The sequence below is a fragment of the Giraffa tippelskirchi genome, chromosome 2 (genome assembly GCF_054371585.1).
Source record: "Giraffa tippelskirchi isolate mGirTip1 chromosome 2, T2T-mGirTip1v1.2.pri, whole genome shotgun sequence".
In the NCBI taxonomy this organism is placed as follows: Eukaryota; Metazoa; Chordata; class Mammalia; order Artiodactyla; family Giraffidae; genus Giraffa; species Giraffa tippelskirchi.
In genome coordinates this window covers 228,534,582-228,560,556 of record NC_137276.1, presented here as the reverse complement: position 1 = coordinate 228,560,556, position 25,975 = coordinate 228,534,582, and the positions used below count along the sequence as shown (strand labels likewise).

General features: G+C 41.1%; 1 long non-coding RNA gene across 1 annotated transcript in view; it reads left to right on the top strand.

Annotated features, from left to right (window-relative positions):
- The window catches only part of LOC145532901 (uncharacterized), a 29,961-nt gene extending 5,577 nt beyond the window's left edge, over positions 1–24,384 (top strand). The window contains exon 2 of the long non-coding RNA XR_014073698.1: positions 24,100–24,384. This is a non-coding gene — a long non-coding RNA (uncharacterized LOC145532901). The remainder of the gene's footprint in view (positions 1–24,099) is intronic.
- Positions 24,385–25,975: the final 1,591 nt, after the last annotated feature.

Genomic DNA, 25,975 nt, shown 5'->3' with positions numbered 1-25,975 from the left:
TCCAAATATCCTTTTTTCATAGGGACATGGGTCATATTGGATTAGGATCCAGCTTCATGTTCTCATTTTAGCTTGATTGCCTCTGTAAAGATCCTATCTTCAGAGAGGATCACATTCTGAAGTTTTAGGGGTTAGGATTTCAACATATGAGTTTTGAGGGGACATAATTCAGCCAACAACCATCTCTGTAGCTGGAAAAGAAACCTAGAGATTCTCCATCTTAATAATCTTGAATTTACCGTAATAACTGGAGGATGGATTCAGAAGGGTGACATGCTCCACCAGGGACCCCAAGGAGAGTGGTAGTAAATGCAAGAATCAATCTTCCTAGATGATAAAATGAATTATTAACTCAGTTCCTCAGACTTCAGTTCACTTTTATTTCCTTGCACACTAGAGTACACAAAGTTTTCAAACACGGATTCAAAATTTTCTCAGGGAATGAAGGTGAGAAGGCTGAGCTTATGCTCTTCCTCACACACAAACTGCCAACAATCAGAGAAGGGAAAGAAGGTTCACAGCAGCTCAGGAGAGAGAAAATCATTTCCAGCTCAGATGATAGTGTCACATGACTGCATTTAAACTCCAATGTGTGAAAATTCTGCATCTAAATAGTAATACAAAAATCTGCACTTAAGTTATAATAGAGAAGTTGTTGTTCAGTCACTCGGTTGTGTCCAGCTCTTTGTGACCCCATGGAATGCAGCATGCCCAGGCTTCCCTGTCCTCCACCATCTCCTGGGGTTTGTTCAAATTCAAGTCCATTGACTCGATGATGCCATCCAACCATCTCATCCTCTGTTGCCCCCTTCTCCTCCTGCCCTCAATCTTTTCCAGCATCAGGGTCTTTTCAAATGAGTCAACACTTTGCATCAGGTGGCCAAAGTATTGGAGCTTCAGCTTCAGCATCAGTCCTTCCAATGAATATTCAGGACTGATTTCCATTAGAATGGACTGGTTTGATCTCCTTGCAGTCCAAGGGACTCTCAAGAGTCTTCTCCAACACCACAGCTCAAAAGCATCAATCGTTTGGCTCTCAGCCTTTTTTTATGGTCCAACTCTCACATCCATACATGACTACTGGAAAAACCGTAGCTTTGATTATAGGGGTTGGGAGGCAGAAAGTTAAATTTTATAGTAGTAATAGATCATGTTCTATATGGCAGATATGCATTCAGTGCTTTCAGATAACATATTTCAATTCAATGTATGTGCATTTTAAATCAGTTAACTTTTTAAAAGAATTTCATTTATGTGTTTATTTATTGTGCTGGGTCTTCCTTGCTGCCCATGGACTTTTCTCTAGCTGTGGTGAGTGGGGGCTACTCTCTAGTTGTGGTGCCTGGCTTCTCATTGTGGTGGTTTCTCTCGCCGCGGACCCCCAGCTCTGGAGCACAGGCTCAGTAGTTGTGGCTCCTGGGCGTAGTTGCTCAGAAGAATGTGGGATCTTCCTGGACCAGGGATCCAACTAACCCATGTCTCCAGCCTTGGCAGGTGTATTCTTTACCACTGAGCCACCAGGGAAGCCCCTAAATGGGTTAAAATTTGAATTCTCTTCCTCAAGGCCTATGTCTACCCGCAGAAAAGCTAAAGGCTGCCCCTTCATCTCAGAGAATGGAAGCATGGGTAAATTATCCCCCAGACTGCACACCAAAAATTGGGCAACCCAGTCAAGTCTTCAAATTCCTTTGTCTAAAACACAGTCTTTGTATGTGAAGAATGGGGATAACTGGCTCTGTGTTCTTTTATCTTCTACTAAGGTAGTGCTGGGGAAGACTCTTGAGAGTTCCTTGGACTGCAAGGAGATCAAATCAGTTGATCCTAAAGGAAAGCAGTCCTGAATATTCATTGGAAGGACTGATGCTGAAGCTGAAGCTCTAATACTTTGGCCACCTGATGCCAAGAGCTGACTCATTGGAAAAGACCCTGATGCTGGGAAAGATTGAAGGCAGGAGGAGAAGCGGGTGACAGAGGATGAGAAGGTTGGATGGCATCACTGACTCAACAGACATGAGTTTGAGCAAACTCAGGGAGATATGTGTTCCCTTCAGCAGCACATATACTAAAAAAGTTCTGGGAGATGGTGAAGGACAGAGAAGCCTGGCATGCTGCAGTCCCTGGGGTCGCAAAGAGTCAGACATGGCTTAGCAACTAAACAACAAGGACATAAGGCTACTAAGGCCTCTGGGTCAACTAGATAATTTCTGACATAAACAAGGCCGGTAAAATGAGTCAGGTCACCATGTATTGTTTCCTCCAGATCAAGTCTCAGGGAAAACTTTGTAGAAAGTTTAGTGTGGATGAAACACGCAGGAAGAGAACCAGAGGTCAAAAAAAGCAGGAGGAAATGAAGTTACATAGACCATTTCTCAGTGCTAATATAAAATCTACTATATGTTTTAAATGAAAGACTTGGAAAGTTTTTCCTTGAACTTCATATAAGCTGTCATGAAGGGGATTTGAGAATGAAATAGATGAGGAACTAATTTACCAACCTTGACTTTCTGGAAATGAATGTGCTGGTTTCCAAGTATGCAGATTCTCCAGCCAGGTTACCAGAATCCAAAGGATGACTTCAGCTTCCAACATCATCCTCACTCCTTCCAACTGGAGGCCAACCAAGTCAGTGACTAACAGAAAAACCCAGTGTGTACATTTCATCCCAGGCACTCAGGTAGATGGAGATAGGGCCTTAGGAATGGTCAAAGTACTATGTCCAAATACAGTCAAGACGAGAACGTGGCAGTTCCCACCGTTGCTTCTCAGGCACTCTTGATGTTCATCCCCCAAACAAAAGCAACACATCATCCAGAAGCCTTCCAGTCCCCGTGGCATGTGCTGCGGATCTTCCTCAAGAGCTGCTCTTGCCAGGCATTTGTTGAAGCTGGAAATACACTTCCCACTTTGGGCCGATGAGTGGGCATGGAGGACTGGAGGTGGAGGTTACAAATAAAAGGAAAGAGAAGTTTGGCTTCACTGGTGCCCACATCTCTCCATAGCTTGGTTGAAAGACATGAAAGTGAAAGTGTTAGTCACTCAGTTCTGTCCACTTTTTGTGACCCCATGGGCTATAGCCTGCCAGGCTCCTCTGTCCATGGAAGTCTCCAGGCAAGAATACTGGAGTGGGTAGCCATTAGCTTCTTCAGGGGGATCTTTCTGACGCAGGGATCGAACCCGGGTCTCCTGCATTGCAGGCAGATTCTTTATGGTCTGAGCCACCAGGGAAGCCCATAGCTTGGATATTACCTTTTCCAAATCATCCTCTACTCACTCATTCAATGTCAAATTCAGAGTCTCTTGCTTTCTAGAGTCTAGGTTGCTCTCATCCTTGCTCATGGATTCTCTTGTGCTTATAATTGTAGTTTCCAAGATGTATTAAGTCCATCACCGTATAAGTTGCTCATATGTTATGCCTCCTTTTTAAGTTCAGTCACTTGTCTCTCTTTATATATAGCTTCCCATCTTGTCTCCCTATATAATAGACCCTGGAAGACCCACTTCTCCTCTCCTTTGTTATTTTAATCCAGATTTTTATTAGGTATCAACCAGAAAGCTGTTGACATCCATAGAAGAAGTGTACACCCCTGGTGAAGGACGGGTCTGTGATTCAGAACTTGTGTGATTGATTCACACAAGATGCCTGCTGGGCACTTCTGAGAAAAATATTTTGATCCCTGGATTACAGTGAGTTGAATTGTCTCCCTCAAAAAGTTATTTTCAAGTCCTAACCTCAGTATGTGTGAATGTGACCTCATTTGGAGATACAACCTCTGCAGATTATAAAGTTAAGATGAGGTCAGATTGGGTCAGAGGGGGTCCTAAATCCAGTGATGGGTGTCTTTATAAGGAGAAAGGAGAGGGAGATTCTGACATACAGACACAGAGGAGAGACGCTCAGGGAAGAAGGACATGTGAGGACAGAGTAGGTAGCTACAAGCCAAGGAATGCCGAGGATTGCTGTCAACCTCCAGAAGTTAGGAAGAGGGAAGAAAGAATGCTCTCCAGAGCCTTCAGTGGGAGCATGGCTTTACCAAAGCCTTATTTTCAAACTTCTCTGAACTGTAAGAGAGCACACTGCTGTTATTTTAAGCCACCAGTTTGTGACACTCTGTTAGGGCAGCCCTGACAGATTAATACATCGATTAAAAGTGAAAGCAACACAAGGAGAAGTTGTCCTTTGCCCTAATTACACCCCTGATTTCTGCTCTCATTTGAGGTTATGATACATGAAGCTGGCAGTCACACTGTGGCTGTGAAGCTTAAAGCCCATAACGTGTGCTAAGCAGAGTGGAGCAAAGCAACAGAAAGAGTTGGGGGTCTTTGTAGATATAATGATGGCTTCCCTGGTGGCTCAGCAGGTAAAGAATCTGCCTGCAATGCAGGAGACACAGGTTCGATCCCTGGGAAGGGAAGATCCCCTGGAGAGGGATGAACATCTGATCCCAACCAGCACAGCTTGAGCTGCATGACAAACACAACCACGCTTTTATCAGCTCCTTTGAGAAGTATCCTGACTTGCGACTGAAAGCATTCCTGGTATACCACCACTAGTGTTTTCCCACTGAATCTACTTCCACATTGTTCTAACTCAGCTACAGATCTGATCACAAACTTCTCAACCATCTTTCCAATAATGCCCAGACTCCACATCCTGTCCTTCAGGGCCTGCCATGATAAGCTCCAGCCTTATCTACTATTCCAGGAACTGGTTCCAACATAATTCTGGACACAAAGCTTATGCTTCGTTTCATTAATAATTCTCCCTGCCTCCACTTTCTCAACTCATCCAATTCCACCTCCATTTCTTTATCAATTTTCTTTCTAAAGAATTCTTCATATTATAGTACTCTACTGAGTTCAGTTCTCTTTTTACTGCTACTTGTTTGGAAGATAGATATTCAATTTTTATACTTTCTTTTTTTAATTCCAAACTAATCAGAATTTTTAACTGCAATTACTTTTTAAAAATATTAATCAATATTTCCTCCTCCTCCTGAATAATTAAGAGAAAATCAATATTGCTCTAATTCTTATCACCCTACATCCTGTCTTGTATATTATGGTTTTCCTGTACTGGGTTTTAATTCTGCAGTGTTCTTTATGCTATAAGTCATCATAATTACTCCTGTTGGTCTATACAGTCAAAGTACGTTTGATTTTATTCCCATAGTTCCCAGTTTTTCTTTGCTCACATTCCTAAGCACATCTGAGATCCAAGATATTGCTTCTGTGTTGCTGTTCTTTCTTTCTGAAGTACAGACTGCCCTTGAACAACATAGGTTTGAATTCAACAGGTCCATTTATACACAGATTTTTTTCTCAGTGAATATATTGAAAAAAATTTTTTGGAGATTTGCAGCAATTTGAAAAACCTCACAGATGAATCGCATAGCCTAGAAAGATCAAGAAATTAAGAAAAATTAGGCATATTGGGAATGCATAAGATACATGTAGTACTAGTCTCTCTTTACATAGGCATAAGGTGAGTGATACTTCATATACAATTAATAATGTGTTAGTTTTCTTATTATTTTATAACTTTGTCTTAAAAAATACATTATTATGCATACGTGTGTGCTAAGTCACTTCAGTTTCTGACTCTGCAACCCTATGGGCTGTAGCCTGCCAGGCTCCTCTGTCCGTGGGATTATCCAGGAAATACTAGAATGGGTTGTCATGCCCGCCTCCAGAGGACCTCCCCAACCCAGAGATCGAACCTGTGTTTCTTAAGTGTCCTGCCTTGGCAGTCAGGTTCTTTACCACTAGTGCCATATGGGAGGTCCTCTAGTACATGCGTACCTGTAAATAAACATAAATTTCTTTTTCACAGTATATTTTTGTGTTTTATGCCTAGTGTTAGTAATAATATAACACTTATTGTGTTTTGTGTCATATAAAACAATATTGGTATAGGTACTGACAGACAACTTTTCTTGTAGACAGACAATGTAAACTTATGGTATCAATAAATACAGTTCAATACTGTAAATGTATTTTCTCTTCCTTGTGATTTTATAATAATATTTTCTTTTCTCTAGCTTACTGTAAGAACACAGTATATATAATGTCCAAAATGATATTGATTGTTTATGTTATCAGCATGGCTTCGGGTCAACAATAGGTTGTGCTAAGTCGCTACAGTTGTGTCTGACTCTTTGTGACCCTGTAGACTGTAGCCCACTGGGCTCCTCTGTCCCTGGGATTTTTCAGGCAAGAATATTGGAGTGGGTTGCCTTGCCCTCCTCCAGGCGATCTTCCCAATCCAGAGATCAAACCCACATCTCTTACATCTCTTACCCACATCTCTTAGTAAGGCCCCTTCTAGATAGTGAAATGGCCATTTGTACATTGATACTTTAAAAGGGAAAAGCAGAAAATGGAGAAGAAGCAAACTGCATGTTTTATTCCGCTTGTTTTTTTTTTAGCTTTTTAAAAATTGATTGCTTTTCAACCATTTTTTTAAATTGAAATATAGTTAATTTACAAACTTGTGTTAGTTTCAGGTGTAAAGCAAAGTGATTCATACATATATATATATATTTCTATTATAGGTTTTTACAAGATATTGAATATAGTTCCCTGTGTTGTACAATAAGTCCTTGTTACTTATGTATTTTACACATGGCAGGGTGTATATGTTAATTTCAAACTCCTAGTGTGTCTCTCTCTCCCCCTACCTTCATTATCCCCTTGGTAACCATGTTTTCCATGTCTGTGAGCCTATCTCTGTTTCATAAATAAGTTTATTTGCACCATTTTTTTAGATTCTACATATGTGTGTGTGTGGGCTTCCCTGGTGGCTCAGATAGTAAAAATCTGCCCACAATGCAGGAGACTGGAGTTCAATCCCTGGGTCAGGATCTTTGTGACCCTGTGGACTGTAGCCTGCCAGGATCCTCTGTCCGTGGAATTCCCCAGGCAAGAATACTGGAGTGGGTAACCATTTCCTTCTCCAGGGGATCTTCCCCACCCAGGGATCAAACCTGGGTCCCCTGCATAGTAAGAAAATTCTTTACCACCACCAAGGAAGCCCCAAAGTGAAAGTATTAGTCACTCAATTGTGTCTGACTCTTTGTAACCCCATGCACAGTAGCCTCCCAGGCTCCTCTGTCCATAGAATTCTCCAGATAAGTGATATTATATGATATTTGTCTTTCTCTGATTTAATGTTTATTTTTATTAAAGTATAGTTGATTTATAACATTATATGAGTTTGAGCCAAACACCGTAATGATTCAGTGTTTCTATAAGCTATACTCCATTTAGAGTTACTATAAAACACTGACTATATTCCTTGTGCTATATATTACATCTTTATGTCTTATATATTTTACACCTAGTAGTTTATACCTCTTACTTTCTCCCTGTAGCATCCCACTAGACCTAATACACCTCTGAGAGGCTTGCTGCAGGTTTTTTCAAAAGCCTAGGCTGCTACTCCTTGCCTGGCCCACTAGGCAGAGTTGGGCTGGCTCCAGGCAGTGGCTATCTAGGGACAGGCGCCTTCCTGCTGTGCTGACAACACTGGGAACTGCTTGGAGAGCCACGAGCCACACTAATCACTGCTAGTTGGTCTGAGGATGAGTTTCTTCCCTGGCAAATAATTCAAGGTTCAAAGAACCAACATGGTGAAAACTCCAAGGAAAGCTGTTAATATGTGTGAATGATGCTGATGATAACAGTGCTTTTTTTTTTCTCAGAAGACCACTCAGTAAAGCATTGTTCACATTTGCACAAGGATGCTGAGGTCTTATCCTGCACTCCCCATGTGATCCCACTTATCTGCCAGCACTTACTCCACTGAAGGCCATGCTCAAGTCCAACTCAGCACAGATGACCAACAAATGAGGATCAGGTGGTAGAAAATAACTTTTTCTCTCCCATATGTATCCTCCGCAGAATTGCGTATTTCAGTTAACAGCAGTAAGAAAAGTAGCTTGCTAAAATCATCACAATTGGGTTTGGATTGAGATTTTTAGTGTCCTCAGGTATCAAAAATAGCATGAGGGTCCTGTTTGCAGGAGCAGCTGAAGTTACGAGATGAGATATCACAGATTCCTTTGAAAACTGGGACCATGTAATCTGAATAGTCATGATCGTCTGAATAACCTATGGCTTCAGTTAGTTTTTCAAGAGAAATTAAGTACAAACTGCTAAGCATAAAAATAAATAAGACACAAAGATATAGTGTAGTGCACAAGGACTAGAGCCAGTATTTTATAATAACTTTAAATGGAGTATAATCCATTTCCCAATCTAGGCATTTGATTAACTGATGTCTATAGCTAATAACTGAAGATGGCCACTGAGTTTATCCTATAGGGTAAGGAGGAAGGGTTGGATTTGCAGTATCAAGTTAAAGGACTGGTGTTGATCTAAGTGAGATAATGGACTTCTGTACACACACAGACAGATATGGACACATAGACACACACAGACAGACACATATATACAGACATGTACACTTTCAGGTTTGCATTTACACACATAGATCACATGTACATACCCATGTACAATAACGGAGATCTTTATACAGAAACCCTAGTGAATGATTAAAAGCATTGACTCTGAAGCTTGACTGACCAGATTTGTAACCCAATTCCTCTCTTAAGAGGTACATGACCTTTAAATATTCAATGGTATAGGAGGAGAATAATAGTCTGTACCCAAAAAGGGCTCGTGAGAGACCAAAATCACCCTGTATGTGTAAGGGACTAGAAGAGCGGCTAGCATTCAGAGAGTGTTACATAAGTGCTTAGTAAATAGAAGACTCTCTTTATTAGAAGGAGGATGTGGTCTCCTTGTCTCTGTCCGGCATCCATGAGTCTGGGTAACTCAGACGTTCCACCACCAAAGGTCAAGAGAGAAGTTAGATCATGGTTGGTGATCAGTAGTCCCTGTCATACCTGCATTTTGGGGCTGACTTTTATTTCTGTTTGCGTGAATATTTGGTTATCATTAGTAGACAGCAGTGTCCATGGGCCAGGGACAGTTTGAAACTGTCTCACAATTTTGTTCTCATTTATAGCATGCTGCTTGGCCCATAGTAGGTGCTTAACAAATACTTGTTGAATGAATGGTAACTGTTACTTCTACTCCTAGTATGACTACTAATATAATTATTGTCAGACTTTGGTTTTGGAATTATTATAACGAAATATGAATTCTTGGTTAGAAATTGTATCTTATGAAGATAAGTCCAAAACAGTTTAAATCATAGTAAGAAAAAACAATGTTTTTCTATACAAAATGAAATAGAAGTTAAAAATTTTTAAGTCAAAACTAAAAAAATTAAAGAGGGAAAATAATCAAGGCTTTGTTCTGCAAAACAAGTTCAGTTCAGTTCAGTGGCTCAGTCATGTCCAACTCTTTGCAACCCCATGGACTGCATCTTGCCAGGCTTCCCTGTCCATCACCAACTCCCAGAGCTTGCCCAAACTCATGTCCATCAAGTCAGTGACACCATTCAACCATCTCATCCTCTGTTGTCCCCTTCTCCTTCTACCTTCAATCTTTCCCAGCATCAGGGTCTTTTCCAATGAGTCAGTTCTTTGCAACAAGTTGACAAAGTATTGGAGTTTCAGCTTCAACATCAGTCCTTCCAATGAATATTCAGGACTAACTTCCTTTAGGATGGACTGGTTGGATCTCCTTGCAGTCAAGGGACTCTCAAGAGTCTTTTCCAACACCACACTTCAAAAGCACTGATTCTTTGGCACTCATCTTTCTTTATGGTCCAACTCTCACAACCATACATGACTACTGGAAAAACCATAGCTTTGACTAGACGGACCCTTGCCAGCAAAGTAATATCTCTGCTTTTTAATATGCTTTCGAGGTTTGTCAAAGCTTTTCTTCCAAGGAGCAAGTGCCTCTTAATTGCATGGCTGCCATCAACATCTTCAGTGATTTTGGAACCCAAGAAAATAAAGTCTGTCACTGTTTCCTTTGTTTCCCCATCTATTTTCCATGAAGTGATGGGACTGGATGCCATGATCTTTGTTTTTTGAATGTTGAGTTTTAAGCCAACATCTTTACTCTCCTCTTTCACTGTCATCAAGAGGCTTTTTAGTTCCTCTTCATGGCACCCCACTCCAGTACTCTTGCCTAGAAAATCCCATGGACGGAGGAGCCTGGTAGGCTGCAGTCCATGGGGTTGCTAAGAGTCGGATACGACTGAGCAACTTCACTTTCACTTTTCCCTTTCATGCACTGGAGAAGGAAATGGCAACCCACTCCAGTATTCTTGCCTGGAGAATCCCAGGGACGGCGGAGCCTGGTGGGCTGCCGTCTATGGGGTCGCATCGAGTCGAACACGACTGAAGTGACTTAGCAGCAGCAGCAGCACTTTCTGCCATAAGGGTAGTATCATCTGCATATCTGAGGTTATTGATGTTTCTCCTGGCAATCTTGATTCCAGCTTGTGCTTCTTCCAGCCCAGCATTTTACAAGATGTACTATGCATATAAGTTAAATAAGCAGAGTGATAATATACAGCCTTGACATACGCCTTTCCCAATTTGGAACCAGTCTGTTGTTCCATGTCTGGTTCTAACTGTTGCTTCCTGACCTGCATACAGATTTTTCAGGAGGCAGGTAAGGTGATCTGGTATTCCCATCTCTTTAAGAATTTTCCACAGTTTGCTGTTCCACAGTTTGCTGTGATCCACACAATCAAAGGCTTTGGCATAGTTAACAGAATTTGAAATAGCTCAACTGGAATTATTGAGTAGTGATGCTTCCTAAGGCCCACTTGACTTCACACTCCAGAATGTCTGGCTCTGTGAGTGATCACACCATCCTGGTTATCTGGGCAACAAGAGTAACATCAAATAAATACTGGGAAAATTTATGTGGAAACAGGGAAAATACTATCCTATGACTGAGAGAGTAATTATTTCAAGAATCATTTGCAAGAAGCCTAGAATTAGTGCTTATGTCCACATACCAATTAGGTAGGCATAAAATATAGTTTAACAAATAAAAAGGTAAAATGGATTTGAGCAAGGGAAGATAAGCATCACTACTTGCCATCCCCAGGATGTAAAGAAGCAGACCCTTGACTGTCTGAAGACACTGTAGTTTATGAAATGTCTGTTCAAGAGAAATCAGGTTCAATGTTAAGCCAGTCAGAGTCATGAACACCTGAGGTGAAACATGTGGCTGGGATGATGGGATCGTGCAGGACAGAGTTTGGTTGAAGATTAAAGGAAAGAAGCAGAATGGGAATACGCTGAGACCACCCACCCAGATGGCGGAAACGATGATGTCTTCCAGGCATGGATCAAGCAACAGACACAGATGCGGCAAAAGGAGTTGGGTGATGGCAGAGGGAGGGGACTGGGTAGGAGGAACCGTGGGGACATCTGCTAGAAATCGACTTGCCAAAAGAGGAAGCAACGCAGAGCTGCTTCTCTGGGTCTATTCTAACCAACAAGGAAGTGGAGGGGCCCTGGGAAAAAAAAAAAAGCAGGTTACTCCTGAGACAGCCAACAACAAGTGAGCTGGGTATTGTCAGATGGACGGCCTGGTTTCAAGAAGGCAGGTATCTAAAAGTTGAGAGCAAAGACCAGTGGGACTCTCAGCCTTAATGAAATAGCAGGTTGCTTTTAAAAGAATAGAAATCTCATTAATAGCATAATCCTGCCGGGGAAGAAAATAAGGAAGTAGTTACAGAGGAGACCAAACAAGAAATTGTTTGTAAAGTCAGATGTAAAAACACTTGTTAAAAAAAAAAAAGGAACATAAATGAGAGTAAGGAATAGTGTCAAGAAGTCTTGTGCTTTGAAGAGGTTTGAAAAAATATGCTAAGTCTAACATGAGGGTCAAGAAAAAGAACAAGGACAGGGTAGACCTTCTGAAAGGGCAGCTGGTAATATAAACAGACAACAGAGAGGAAGGATAACAAATCAATTCAATTAAACAAGTACTTACTGTTTTCTATGTAAAAAGCCACTACCAGGAGCTCACAGACCGGAAAAAGAAAGTATATAAATCGCTAGATTATGTATCAGGATGGTAAGTTTCCATAGTGTTGAGGGCTTCAGTTAGGAAATACTTCACCAAGGAGAAGAATGGAGAGGTGGGTTTTGAAGGATGCTGGTAGGGACTGTGGATTGGGAAATGCTAACACTTTAAGGGAAAGCAGAGGAGGAGGAATCTGAAGAGGACAGTGAGAAGAAATGGTCAGAAAAATATAGAGAGCCTGGACGGGACTATCAGAGTAATCTGGGCTGTAGAGAATTTCCAACCACAAAGTCCCAACAGAGACTGGATGATGTGAAACGGTAGTGCCCACTGATGGCAAGGTCCTAGTGATTTAAGCATGCTTTTGGTGGCATGATGGGACAGAAACAAGGTCTCTAGAAGGTCTGTGAGATGACACAGAGGACTCCACTATTTCCAAAGTTTGCCTGTTATGGGAGTAAAAAAAGAAAGTGTCCACCGTAGGAAGAAATAAGATCAAAGATGAATTCATGCTTTGTCCTCATTTTAAATTTTTGTCTGTTTATACATGGGGGAATACTTCAACACAACCACATGTTCAGACAGAAGAGAAAGTAGAACAAAAGTCACTGGACATTGAAGATAGAGAGGAGGTAATTGATAAGGAAAGACACTGGAGGAAGCAGATAGGGTATAGGAGTTGAAGGCCATGTGAGGACATTAACTGTAAGATGAAGACATCAGCTTCTCCACAGAAATTTGGGGGCCCTAAAAGCAGATCCACTTACCTTCATTGCTGTGGCAGAACACGAAGGTATTATATCTTGTGGTCTCCATTTTTAGAGAATTAAGAAAGATGGCATCCTCTGAGAGGGAGAAGGGAGATGACCCCAGGGTATGTAAAGACTGGAGGGAAGTAGCAGTCTCCATTCCTTTAGGAGAATGAAAGAGAGAACTATCACGGGATTTGTGGAAAGAGAATTTGGTAGAATTGAGATCCCAGCTCAAGCTGGAGACTATGGGTGTATAGGACCCCAATCTACACGGTATCCATGTTTTACCAGTAGTCCAGGTGCAGAAAAACAGATGATCATATGGATCCAGGGATGGGGCTTGTCAAGCAAGTGTGTTGGAGGGATAGGAACACCTGGTAATGGAAGATGAAGACAGGAGAGGGGTTGAAGTAGTGGGTCATGAGATCTAGGTTGTTCAGTGCTGAAAGTGAGACTAGTAAGAGATGAAGAGACAACAGATCAGCCCAGAGACAAAAGAACAAACACAGTAGGTATATAGCAGTATGAAAGAGAGAATAATACAATATTGTGGGCAGAGGAAGGGAGGACTGGATGTAAGTCTTCGCAGAAGAAAGAATTCCAGGTTATAAGCAGATCCAGGGCACAGCCCTGAAAGTGTGTCTGGAGTGAGGGAAGGTGAAAATCAATGACATTGAGAATGTCAAGAAAAGAGTTGAATGTAAATTAAAAAAAAAAAAAAAAACTCATTGTTATGTTGGTTTTCTCTTACACAAGGGAATAACTTAAGCATGTTTCTGTTCTAAGGAGAAGGATCTGGAAGAGAGTGGGATGGAAGCATGTAGCTTAGAGAGGAGATAGTTGAGTGGTCATGGTCTGGAGGAGATAAGAGAGAGTGTGAACCAGAGCCCAGCTGCTAGGATTGGCTGCAAAAAGGTGAAACAAGGGCCGGGAGTTAAAGGTAAGTCTGTGCACATGATACATTTTTCTAGGCTTTTGAGGAAAGAAGTTGAGGGGCTGGTTGTCCTCAGAGGCCAGGTCATCTGCTGTGATAGAGGAAGTTAGTCAGGCAAAGGCATGGAGAAAGGAGGTGAAGGTTTGGAATAGACACACTGGTTTCCTGGTGTGACTGTTTGAAGAATCTTAGTGATTTTTCTCCATCTGGTGTGCTGCCTTCCAGGCTTGAGAACAGAGAAAGTCAGTGGTGGAGGGATAGTTGGCATTTTGTTAGGTATGGATGACAAGAAGACAGAGCGAAAAGGGGATTACTAGTGGAGTGAAAAGGTTGGCTTAAAGCTCAACATTCAGAAAAATAAGATCATGGCATCTAATCCCATCACTTCATGGCAAATAGATGGGGAAACACTGGAAACAGTGGCAGGCTTTTTTTTCGGGGGGGGGGCCTCCAAAATCACTGCAGATGAGGACTGCAGCCATGAAATTAAAAGGCGCTTCCTCCTTGGGAGAAACGTTATGACCAACCTAGACAGCATATTAAAAAACAGAGACATTAGTTTGCCAACAAAGGTCCGGCTAGTCAAGGCTATGGTTTTTCCAGTGGTCATGTATGGATGTGAGAGTTGGACCATAAAGAAAGCTGAGCGTAGAAAAATTGATGCTTTTGAACTGTGGTGTTGGAGAAGACTCTTAAGAGTCCCTAGGACTGCAAGGAGATCCAACCAGTCCATCCTAAAGGAGATCGGTACTGAATATTCATTGGAAGGACTGATGTTGAAGCTGAAACGCCAATACTTTGGCCACCTGTTGCGAAGAGCTGACTCATTTGAAAAGACCCTGATGCTGAGAAAGGTTGAAGTCAGGAGGAGAAGGGGATGACAGAGGATGAGATGGTTGGATGGCATCACCGACTCAATGGACATGAGTTTGAGTAAACTCCAGGAGTTGGTGATGGACAAGGAGGCCTGGTGTGCTGCGGTCCATGGGGTCTCAAAGAGTCAGACACAACTGAGCGGCTGAGCTGAACTGAACTGACAAGCATTCCCAGTAAACCAAGGAGCTTGAACTAGAGAAGGAGAGAAGTCAAGTCTGGTAGATCCTGATGGATGGAAGGAAAATGGAGGAACCAAGGTCTGGAGGGACTTTAGGAAATTGAGAGTGGGAAGAGTGAGCATAAAACTTTGAGGGAGTACAAAGCATGATGGGGAGCTGTGGCTTAACTGAATTTGTGAGGATGGTTTGAGTATTGGACTTGACTAGAAACATCTATGAGTCAGTACTTAAATGAAATATCTGTGATAAGAGGAGACCTCATTGCACTCAAACCAAGACATCGTGAGTATATTTCTCTTACTCAGCAAAGCTAGAGGACTGGATGAACACTTGGCTCCGTGTCAACACTGAGAATCTGTGTGAAACTCCAGCCAACACGCATTGAAGCACATATTAGTCAATAAACATATTTTGTATCAATTCGCACATAACTCATTGACCCCTTGGGGACATGTGTCATAATTCTTTTTATGCTCTGCATGCTGTACATGTGTGTGATGGTCTTGTAGACACAAGTTGTGTTTGGGGAAAAGGAGGAGCTAGCCTACATCATCACTGCTCTTAAGCTTTAAGATGTAGGGATTAAAGGGCATTGATGTGATCTCATTAAATTCTCCACAATATTTCTGGGGCATGCCCTTTGCCAGGTCCAGAGACTCAAAGATGAGGGCTGCCCATGTGCAAGGGCTGCCAGTCTGACTGAAGATGCAAGTGGAATTCACTGAAATGCAAAGGAACAACCTCTGTCTCTTTCTGTCGCTTTTACTTTAAGTAATGGTGTAAATAAAATGTCGTGAGGACAGAGATGAGAGTGACTGAATCTGCCTAGCTAGAGAGTCATGTCAGGGAAACATTTAATAGAAGGGATCACACTGGGTCTACACCTTCACAAGAGAACATGAATCAGAAGAGAAAGAGGGTGAAGATGGATATGGAAGGAGGGATGTTAATGGGGAAAACTTTCAGGGGGGAGAAGTTTAGACCGTATGAAAGTGCAGGATGTTTCCAGAAAACTGTGAAATGTGAGATGTGGCTGATTCTTAAGACCCAGGAGGAAGGTGAATAAACCTGGAAAGATCCCCTCCCCGGTGGCCGGGGATGCCTTTGAATCCTGTACTAAGGAATTTGGCTTTTATGTTATGTGGTTGTGGCCAAACTGTGTTGCTTTCTGTGTAAGAATCCAACCTTTGATTAGTTCTGTTCTTATGATACCTGATAAAATGAAAAATGTCAACTATGTGCCTAGGCAGCATTTGTTATGGTGAAAGTGAGCCTGATGCAGCTCACATCTGGACTGGGAGGAACCATCAATGAACCCAGTTAGGGTGCCCCATTTGGGGGTTTCCCTGAGCCTGGTAACTCTTATAATTAGCCATGGCCTTTAAGGGGAGCCTGGGAGCTCCACTTCTGCAGTTGTTACAAGATACCTTGCATTGGGAAGATCCCCTGGAGAAGGAAATGGCAACCCACTCCAATATACTTGCCTGGGAAATCCCATGGAGAGAGGAGCCTGGAAGGCTACAGTCCATAGGGTCGTGAAAGAGTTGGACACGACTGAGCAACTAACACTTTCATGCTGGTGAACTTCGAGAGTAGGAGGCTTTGAAACCAGGGCAGCTTCCCTATAAGTCTGAGGTGGATTCCTCTCCCTGCTGAGTAGACAACTACTGCAAGAACACTTATGAGTATTGGACATTTGTTGGCAAACTGTGACTTCCGCCCCACATCCTCTGAATAAGTGGATGTCAAGGGTATCCTATGATAACTTGTGAGTCTGTGGATTTAGTTGAACCTAAAGAAGAACTCTTAATGAGTATTGTGGTGGGTAACAAAGACCCAAAAGAAGCAGGTAAGTGAAACTGTAAAAAAGAAAAGTCTAATAATATAATTCAGAATTATTTTTATTGTAACTATGGGGAAGAATTTTCCAGAACATGGAATTTCTAAATTAAAGCATTTTTGGATGACTGCATAAAGTTCTCGAAAAAATTTTTCCTCAGAATAAAACTTGGAGGGCGGCGATCACAACATGTAGATGTGTAAGTGTCGAGAAGGTTCATATGACTAATGGAAACAGTAAAGCAAGCCACAGACAGTTGGGAAATTATCTCCCTGGTCCAAAAGATGAGCTGAATTGGGGCACCATGACCCGGTTCACCTCACACTTCCACTACAACTGGATAATAGCCAGCACAGAACCAAGTTCAGATGCTAAGCTCTTATTTCTTTTTTTCACCACAGCATCTCCATGTGAAAAGTAGAGCAAACTGAAAGGAATTGCATTTACTGACTCTCCAAGTGTGTGCTACGAGTCCTCTGTGCCACACTGTAGGCCAGCCATGAACATGAAAAGGTCCCACTCCTAACGAAACTGACCATCTGTCTGGTGAGGGAGACAGACATACAAACACCTAATTACATTCAGTGTGCTAAGTGCTTGTAAGAAATATGCCTGTATTCTTAGAGAAACCCAGAAGAAGGACCCATTGATTCCGTTTGGTTGGACTTTTCAGAAAAAAAATAACCTAGAGACTGAATTTTTAGGAGTTTAAGTAGCATTTTCTAGGCAGAAAAGAGTGTGTGTGTGTGTGTGTGTGTGTGTGAGCGTGAATGAAGAAATAGGGAGGAAGATGCTGAATAAAGCAAAAGTAGCAAAGAAGCTCCATATCTCATTCATATCAAATGCCAGATGCTCAGAACACTGAAGCTCTTCGTGATGTTTCTGCCAGCAGCAGGATCCCTGTGCTCTGACGAGGCAAAGACTATTCTAGCCTCCTTCTGAAAGAACCACTGGCTGCCTGAGGCCTCATCTCAGACTGGCCATTCTCCACCAGGCAAACCTTGATGTTTCTGATATTGTCATCACCAAGCAGTCTTCTACTGCCTGATCCAAATCCCATGTACTTGGCTTGGAGCTGCTATCTGGGGATAAAATCCACAAGCAGCATATGGCCCCTGCCCTCATGGAACCAACTCACAGTCTAGGAGAGGGGGAATGAGCATGTAGTCAAGTAACCGTGGGATATGTACTAAAAGTACAAGTACCTCTGGTCAGAGGAGGTGAGCAAAATAGGGATCCCCCAGTTTATCTAGAGTCAGATTATTAAGAGCCTTTTATTTATTCTTTTATTGTGGAGTCAATAAAAGATTTCAGACAAAGTGAAATAGCAATAGAGAGGCACTGTAAGTGTTTTAAGATGGTATGTCTAACAGCAATGCTGTTTCAGCCAGGATGCAGTGAGAAAAATAGAGCCCACCATCAGGTAGTTTTAATAGGGGGACTTAGCTACAAAGACTTTGAAAGAGGTGAACATCCCAAGTGATGACAGGGCTACCCAGAGATGAGCAAAAAGAAGGGTTGGAGGAAGAAAGGGAAGCAGTGGAGTTGCCAGAGCTGGGAGCTGGAATCACAGGGGAGATGCAGTCACTGCTAGAATTGGCACAAAATTTAGAGAGAGGGAGAAATAACCCACATTTCTCAGCCAGAATTGTCTCCTCCAAACAGATTTAAAAACATTCCTGTTTATGTACCCCTAGGAAACCATAAGTGAAAAAGACACATGTACTCCAATGTTCATTACAGCACTGTTTACAGTAGCTAGGACATGGAAGCAACCTAGATGTCCACTGACTGATGAGTGGATAAAGAACTTGTGGTATCTATATATAATGGAATATTATTCAGCCATTAAAAGGAACACACTTGAGTAGTTCTAATGACATGGATGAATCCAGAGCCTATTGTACAGAGTGAAGTAAGCCAGAAAGAGAAAAACAAATATCATATATTAACACATATATATATATGGAATCTAGAAAGATGGTACTGATGATCCTGTTTGCAGAACAGTTTGGAGATGCAGACATATAGAACAGACTTGTGGAAACAGTGGTGGAAGGAGAGGAGGGACAAATTGAAAGAGTAGCATGGAAACATGTATATTACCATATGTAAAATAGATAGCCAGTGGTAGTTTGCTATATGACTCAGGGAGCTCAAACCCAGTGCTCTGTGACAACCTAGAAGGGTGGGGTGGGGTGGGGTGGGAGGTGGGAGGGAGGTTCAAGAGCGAGGGGGCATGTGTATGCCTATGGCTAATTCATGTTGATATATGGCAGAAACCAACAGAATATTGAAAGCAATTCTCTTAGAATTAAAAGTAAATACATTTTAAAAAGAAATGCAAAAAAAAAAAAAAAGAAATGCAAAACTCTTTCACACTTAAGATACTACAATGAAAACAGAAAGACATGCCACACAGATTGCCTGAATATATTTGCAAATCACATATGTAATAAAAGACTTGCATCCAAAATATATAACAAACTCATGAAAGTTATAACTTGAATACTAAAAGCTCAGTTTAAAAATGGACAAGAGATTTAAATAGATATTTCACCAAAACTGATATTCAAATGATTAACAAGTACATAAAAGATGCTCAACATCATTAGAGAAATGCAAAACAAAACCACAATAAAATAACATCCACCAGGATGCTTGTAATAAAAAAGAGACAAATATAAATGTAAGCAAAAAGAAACCAGTATCCTCATGTTTGATGGTAGGAATGTAAATTAGACTATCCAATTTTCAAACAGTTTGGCATTTTCTTCTTTTTATTGGAGTATAGCAAATTGACAGTGTGATCGTTTCAGGTGGACAACAAAGGGACTCAGCCGTATATATACATGTATCCATTCTCCCCTAAAGCAAACCATAACCTTTTCAAATGACCCAGCATCATTACTAGTTATTAAGGGAGATGAAAATATTTACCAACACAAAGACTTGTTCATAAATGTTTATAGCAGCGTTATTCATAACAGCCAAGAACTGGAAACAATACAAATGTTCGTCAGCTAGTGAATGGACAAATTGTGGTACATACATTCAAGCAAATGCTATTCAGCAGGCAAAGATACCCCCAAACTACTGATACATGCAACAACATAGATATATATCACAAACACTAAACAAAGTGGGAGAATACATTTGCTGAATTATTTCATTTATATGAAGTTATGGAAAAGGCAAAACTATGAGAAGAGAGATCACACTAATGTTTTCCAAGGGCTGGGGTATCTGGAGAGGACTGATTGCAAAGAAGCAAGATGGGGTAAAAAGAAACTGTTGAGTCTGATGAAAGTGAAAGTGTTAGTTGCTCAGTCGTGTCTGACTCTTTGCAATCACATGGACTGTAGCTCGCCAGGCTCCTCCATCCATGGGATTCTCCAGGCAAGAATACTGGAGTGGGTTGCCATTTCTTTCTCCAGGGGATCTTCCCAACCCAGGGATCAAATCCAGGTTTCCTGCATTGCAGGAAGACTCTTTACCATCTGAGTTACCAGGGAAGCCACAGTCTAGTTTGTGGTGGTGATTGCAGAGTTTTTTGGCAAAACTCATTAAATTACACACCAAAAAAAAAAAGGTGAATTTTAATGCATTTGAATTATACATCAACACACCTGACTTTTAAAAAATGAGAAACATTAGACTAGTGTCAGGGAGAACACAGCCAACAGGGAAGAGCAGTGAGGAAAGGGAAAGGATTTGATGACGGGAAGCCTGCTTAAAAAAAAGGAACATGATAGAGACAAGCTTCCTGGAAGTCAGAGAGTTAAGAATTATAAATAGAGAAGGCAGAATGATAAAATGCAAGACTAGTCATGACAATGGAACTCAAAGTAGCCTCTTTGCAGAGACAAATACTAGGATAATGAGGAAGGTTCTGGTAAGTTTGCCATGAATAAGAAGAAAGGGATGCACACAATCACTCACTCATTCATTCACTCATGTGTTCATTCATTCATGCATGATGCATGCATGCTTTCTTTGTTCATTTTGTACTAGCTGTGGGCAATGGTCAAGACAAAGGAGAAGACAGAGTTGAATTCACCATCTAGCAGCAGATGTTTGCAAGCAAACCCAACTTCAGACTGGGTCCCAACTTCACCCAGTAGCTGCTCCCTCCCAAATTTGTTTCAAAATGTTGAACAGAGGTAACTTCATCCCCAGGAAGTGAGGCCATTTCTCAATTTAGCATGAATCTTTATTAGCCTAGACCAATCGTGAGAAGTCTAATCTCCTTTACCAGTGATCAACAAGAGATGAGAACATGCCTTTGTTCTTCACCTTGAGACACAAAAGGAAATACACAGGAGGACCTTTAGGTTCTGAATCAAAAGACAGCTTCTTGAGAATACTTTTTTGTTAATACCTTTCTTCCTGCTTGGCTAACTGGAACAATATTGCATCATCTGGAGCTATAGCAGCCATCTTATGACCATGAGGTGATAAGTCTGAAGACAAAAAGCCAACTGGCCAAAGGTCTCAATGAAGGTAGGAGAGAAAGAATCTGAGTCCTTGAGGACACAAACCATCTGCTACACCAAAGATAAAATCATCTACCTCCAAATTTTATGGAAGATAATAAAATGACTGTATTTCTGAGCTGCCATTCATTTCTTTCTGTTCCTTGCCATCACAATTCAGATAACACCAATTACAATGGGAGGTCTCAGAGTAAGAAATTAGCAATGATCTACATGGTTGTACATGTAACCCTCACTTCTAGGGCTCTTCAGAGAGGTGGAAAGAAGACAGGAAGTCTCAAGAATGTGGAGGAAGGAAAGACCCTGCTGGGCTGTAGGGAGGGATCCCATCTCTGAGATGGGAACTAGAAGGGAAATGGAAGTTTACAGAGATGGGATATAAGATCAATTCTAGTTTCTGGAGCCAATGAGTGATGATGAGAATCAGAGATTGGAGAGACGAAGAACCCACTGGGGAGGGAGGGAGCAAAAGGAGGTCCAACTAGCCAAAGTGTTTTTCTCACCCATGGAGAATGAACTCGGAGTATCTCAGCAATGATCCCAGAGTACCCCAACTTGTTCATCTTGTGGTCATCAAGTCAATGGATTCAAGGAAGATATGTAATTAACTGTCATGTCATTTCCTAGCCCAGCCCATTAAAGTGTAGGCAGAGGGCAGTGAGATGGAGAGAGAGGAAATTATGAGTTCAGATGTGCAGTCAAGGCACTTTGAGGGTAGTCACCAGGATCAGGCAGTTGAAAGTCTGAGAGATCTTTGCTGACTCTCTTGGATTTCAATGCAGAGTTGAAATTGCCTTTACATGATCCTTTTCCTCCTGCTGCTGCATAAGGAAACACAAAATGTTCACAGGGCAGCTCTGCAAGTAATTTCCCAGAGAAACAGGACTAGAAGGGAAGCAGGGAGATGTTATAAGATTATCAGTTTTGGTTTCATAAAACAGTGGAAATTTTAAGAAACAGATGTGTTCTCTTGAGACTGCATTTTCACTAGCTTGTTCTATATTTTCTTCATATTATTATTATTTTTTAATCAATAACAACTAAGGGACAGTGATCCTTTTTCAATTTCTTGGCTTATAGTTTGGTTCTGGAAATTGAAGCCCAATCTTGCCTTTATCCAGCTCTCCAGCCATGTCAGTTCAACTTTGTCCCATTACACAACTCTTTTTATTAGTGTTCTTTCTCTGCCAGGCCTGACCTGAAACTGACAATCCTAAGCTTTCTAAATCCAAATCAAGACAGAGAGGAAGAAGATGAAGTTAGTGGGAAATACCAGCATCAATCAATGTCACAATGTTTTCTTCTCAGCCCTTGGTCTGTACTTTCCTAGATATGTGATAACCGACAAGTAGGTTAATGCCCCCTGCATCACAGTTTTCTCATCTCTTAACAGGAAGTAGAGTCAGTCTTTCCAGTCCTATTTTACAGAGTTATTGCGAGAACAGATCAACATTGAATTGTCTCATTTCTTTTTAAATGTAGAGGGGCAGAATTAAACTGAGACCATATGCTTTGAGCACTGATGTGTCACGGAATTGTAAAGAATTAGCACTATTAGTTACTGTTGTCATCATTATTATTTAGTATATAAAGTACATAATAAATATTGTACAGAAAGTATATAACAAGTATTGTACAGAAAATACATAATAAATATTATTATTTAGTACAGAAACATGCAATGAAAAAGCATTTCATAAAACTGATGACATTGTTCAAACAAAAGTTTTTCTTTAAAGCCCCTAAATTTATCTTTTCTAGTTTCTATATTTATACTCAACAAAGAGACAAATCAAAATAAACATATAAAAGCATCAGAAGTATTTTTTCTTGCTTTACAGCTTACTACATTCTGACAGATTATTCTACTGAATGTGCTTTTCTGTGTTTTTTTTTCTCTTTCTTTTTTTTGCTCTTCACCTATTTTTGCAAAAGAGACTGTACTAATTCAGACTGTATAACTTTTTTTTTGCACTGATATATATTGTCTCAGTAACTGTAGCTTTATAATAAGTTTTGAAATCTAGCCATATAAGTCCACTACTTTTGTTCTTCTTGAATATAAAACTTGGCTGATCTTGACCTTTTGCATTTCTACATACATTTTAATGTCAACTTGTCAATTTCTACACATCTAAATATAAATTTGCTGTGATTTTCATTTAGATTACATCAAACTAAAAGTTCAACTTGGGGAGAACTGTCTTTTTTTTGTGATAGTGAGACTTCTACCTCCCGAACATCATCAGCTGTTTTGTATTTACTTTTATCTGTTTATGTTCATTTTAATTTATCACAAACCACTTGTTTATAGTCTTCTCCTTGCTCTAGTCTGGATATTTTCTGCCAACATATTCCCAATAACTAAACTGTCCTTCAGCTGTATAATGAATGTCAGGTTCTCTTCAACTAGTGTCCTTTTCTACAAGATATTAGACCCTCAGATCAAGTCATTTTAGTAACTCTTTACTCAGAGTTATACTCTGTGTGTGTGCACGCACATGTGCACAAGCATGTACTCAGGCCAACATAGTCCAGCTTTTCTTGGTTCTTCATGGTAGTACAGTCTGTTTCAAGCTGTCCCTTCAGAGTAACTGGCTGAAACCCTTCTCTAAAGATTTTTTAAAAAAAAAACCTCAAATAACCTTTCCATTAAATACTTTTTCCTTCCCCTTTAGGAGATCATGGATGAAGGAATTTGAAGACAATCTTGAAATTACCAAATTTCTCAACAGAATTCCATGGCACTGATAAAGCAATGACACATGTCAGGCATAAAATGTTCTCTGGTTTTAAAGTCCTACCATATATTAGACTATGAATTCTTACATTACCGTAAATGTGGTAGTCATTAGTGCTGGTTTCCAAATATTCTAATTCTTCCTCCTTCTCAGCAATTCCACCTTCTGGAGGATTGCCCATCCTGGCTCTTCTGTGGTGGGATATGACTAGCTCTGGCCAATATGCTGGGAATATATGTGTGTGTCACTTTCTGGCTGGAGCAATTCCTCAACCCAGTGGGACCCTATAGAGCTCTTGTTTTATTCTTCCACAGTGACCACAAATGTTCTGGTGTGTCCCAAAGTGAAAATGATGACAACGTGGAACAGAGCCCCTACACCAGCTTCAGGGGATGAAAGTGAATAGTCAACCAGTCAGCCGTGTCTGATTCTTTGCAACCCTATGGCCTGTAGACCACCAGGCAAGAATACTGCAGTGGATTGCCATTTCCTCCTCCAGAGGATGAACATCTTGGGTGATAAATTGACTTTGCTTTAAATCACTGATTTGTGGGATTATTTGTTACTGCAGCATAACCCAGACTATGCTGATTGATACATTAAGGAAGGTAAAAAAAAAAAGGTATATATTTATCTATAGTCCCATTTCATGGATAAAATTAAAAATGACTCAAACTCTTGTCCAGAAAACTCCTTATAAGTGTGAAGAATGTCCTATGTATTTCTCCTGGCTTTTTACCTTGTATTGTTTATACAAACTATTCAATAAAGAAGATATTTGAGAAATGTTTGACATGACTGGATAGATGACCAAATTAATCCCTTTGAATGAGTCAGTATATAAGGAGACAGGAAGGCAGGATATTATGATCTTATTGATTTGGAGATAAATATGAACTGAAGCCCTGATTTTATCACTGATGTGTGACCTTGAGCAAGTTTCTGAATTTTCCTAACTCTCTGCTTCTTGAACAATAAAATGAGAAAAATAATATCAACCTCTCAGGGTCATTCCAAGAATTAAATGAGTCAACATATGTTACCTCATTTGTGTAGTTTCTGGAATTAAGACTCAAAAATGGAAGCTATCATTATTATTATCCTTCAAACACTGTCAAAAAAAAAGAAAAATATAGGAAGCAATGTAGAAGAGAATGTCAATATTTTAGAAGTTACTCATATATTCTCTCCAGACTTACATCAAAGTCCAAGAAAATAAATCTAGAAGACAAAGCAAAGCTAGTCTCTAGGAAGATAAATCAAAATCAAAAAAGACTGAATCCATTAATCCATTCAAGGTACTATGAAATTAAAATATAAAGTGTTGGAGAATAAGATGGTGGAGGAGTAGTTGGATGTGGAGTACATCTCTCTCCACCAATCAGAATACACCTTTAGACACAGAAGTGCATGCAGAACACCAGCTGAGACAGGAGTACCTGACCAGAGGAAAAGAATACATAGAATCAAGTAAAACTCGGTAGGATTAGGGGGAAAAACAGAAATGTTAGTAGCACTGGACCTGCCCTTGGTGGGTGGGGGAACTGAAGCAGGGGTCAGATCACCATATTGGAGCAATTGTCTGAGTCAGAGGAGAAACATTTAAGGCTGAGAGTGAAACAGCTGACCTGTGGCAGCGTAAATGGAATGAAAATCAGACAGTCCTTGCCGCAGCCACACATACCCTAAACAGGGATGAGGGTCCCCTGGAAGGCACAGAAGCTGGGAGCTGTAGTTTGGGGAGTGTGGAGCATCCCAGGGTGAGGGCTGCTGTTGACTGTGGAGAGATAGATCGAGGGGATGTGAGGGGGGAGATAGTGGTGGGAAATGCCAGTGGAGGAAAGCCAGGCAGTCATGGAAGCAAGGTGATACTGCTGAGTCATGCGTAGGGGGTGGAACCATCACTACAGCCTCTCTCTCCCTACACACCAGTATCGGCAGCTTAACAATAGAGGGGTTGGCCCATCAAATGCCTGATGCACTGAACTACAGAGGAGAACTCCACCCAGGGGGCTCCTTTAAGTGACTGATGCACCCAACTACAGAGTAGGACCCCAGCCAGGGGGGCCCCTCTAGATGCCTGACGCAATGAACAGCAGAGAAGGACCCCAGGTAAGGGAGCCCTCTATGTGCCTGATCTGGTGGAGCTACAGAGAAAGACTGGCCAAAGAGGCCTTCTGATTGTCAGCT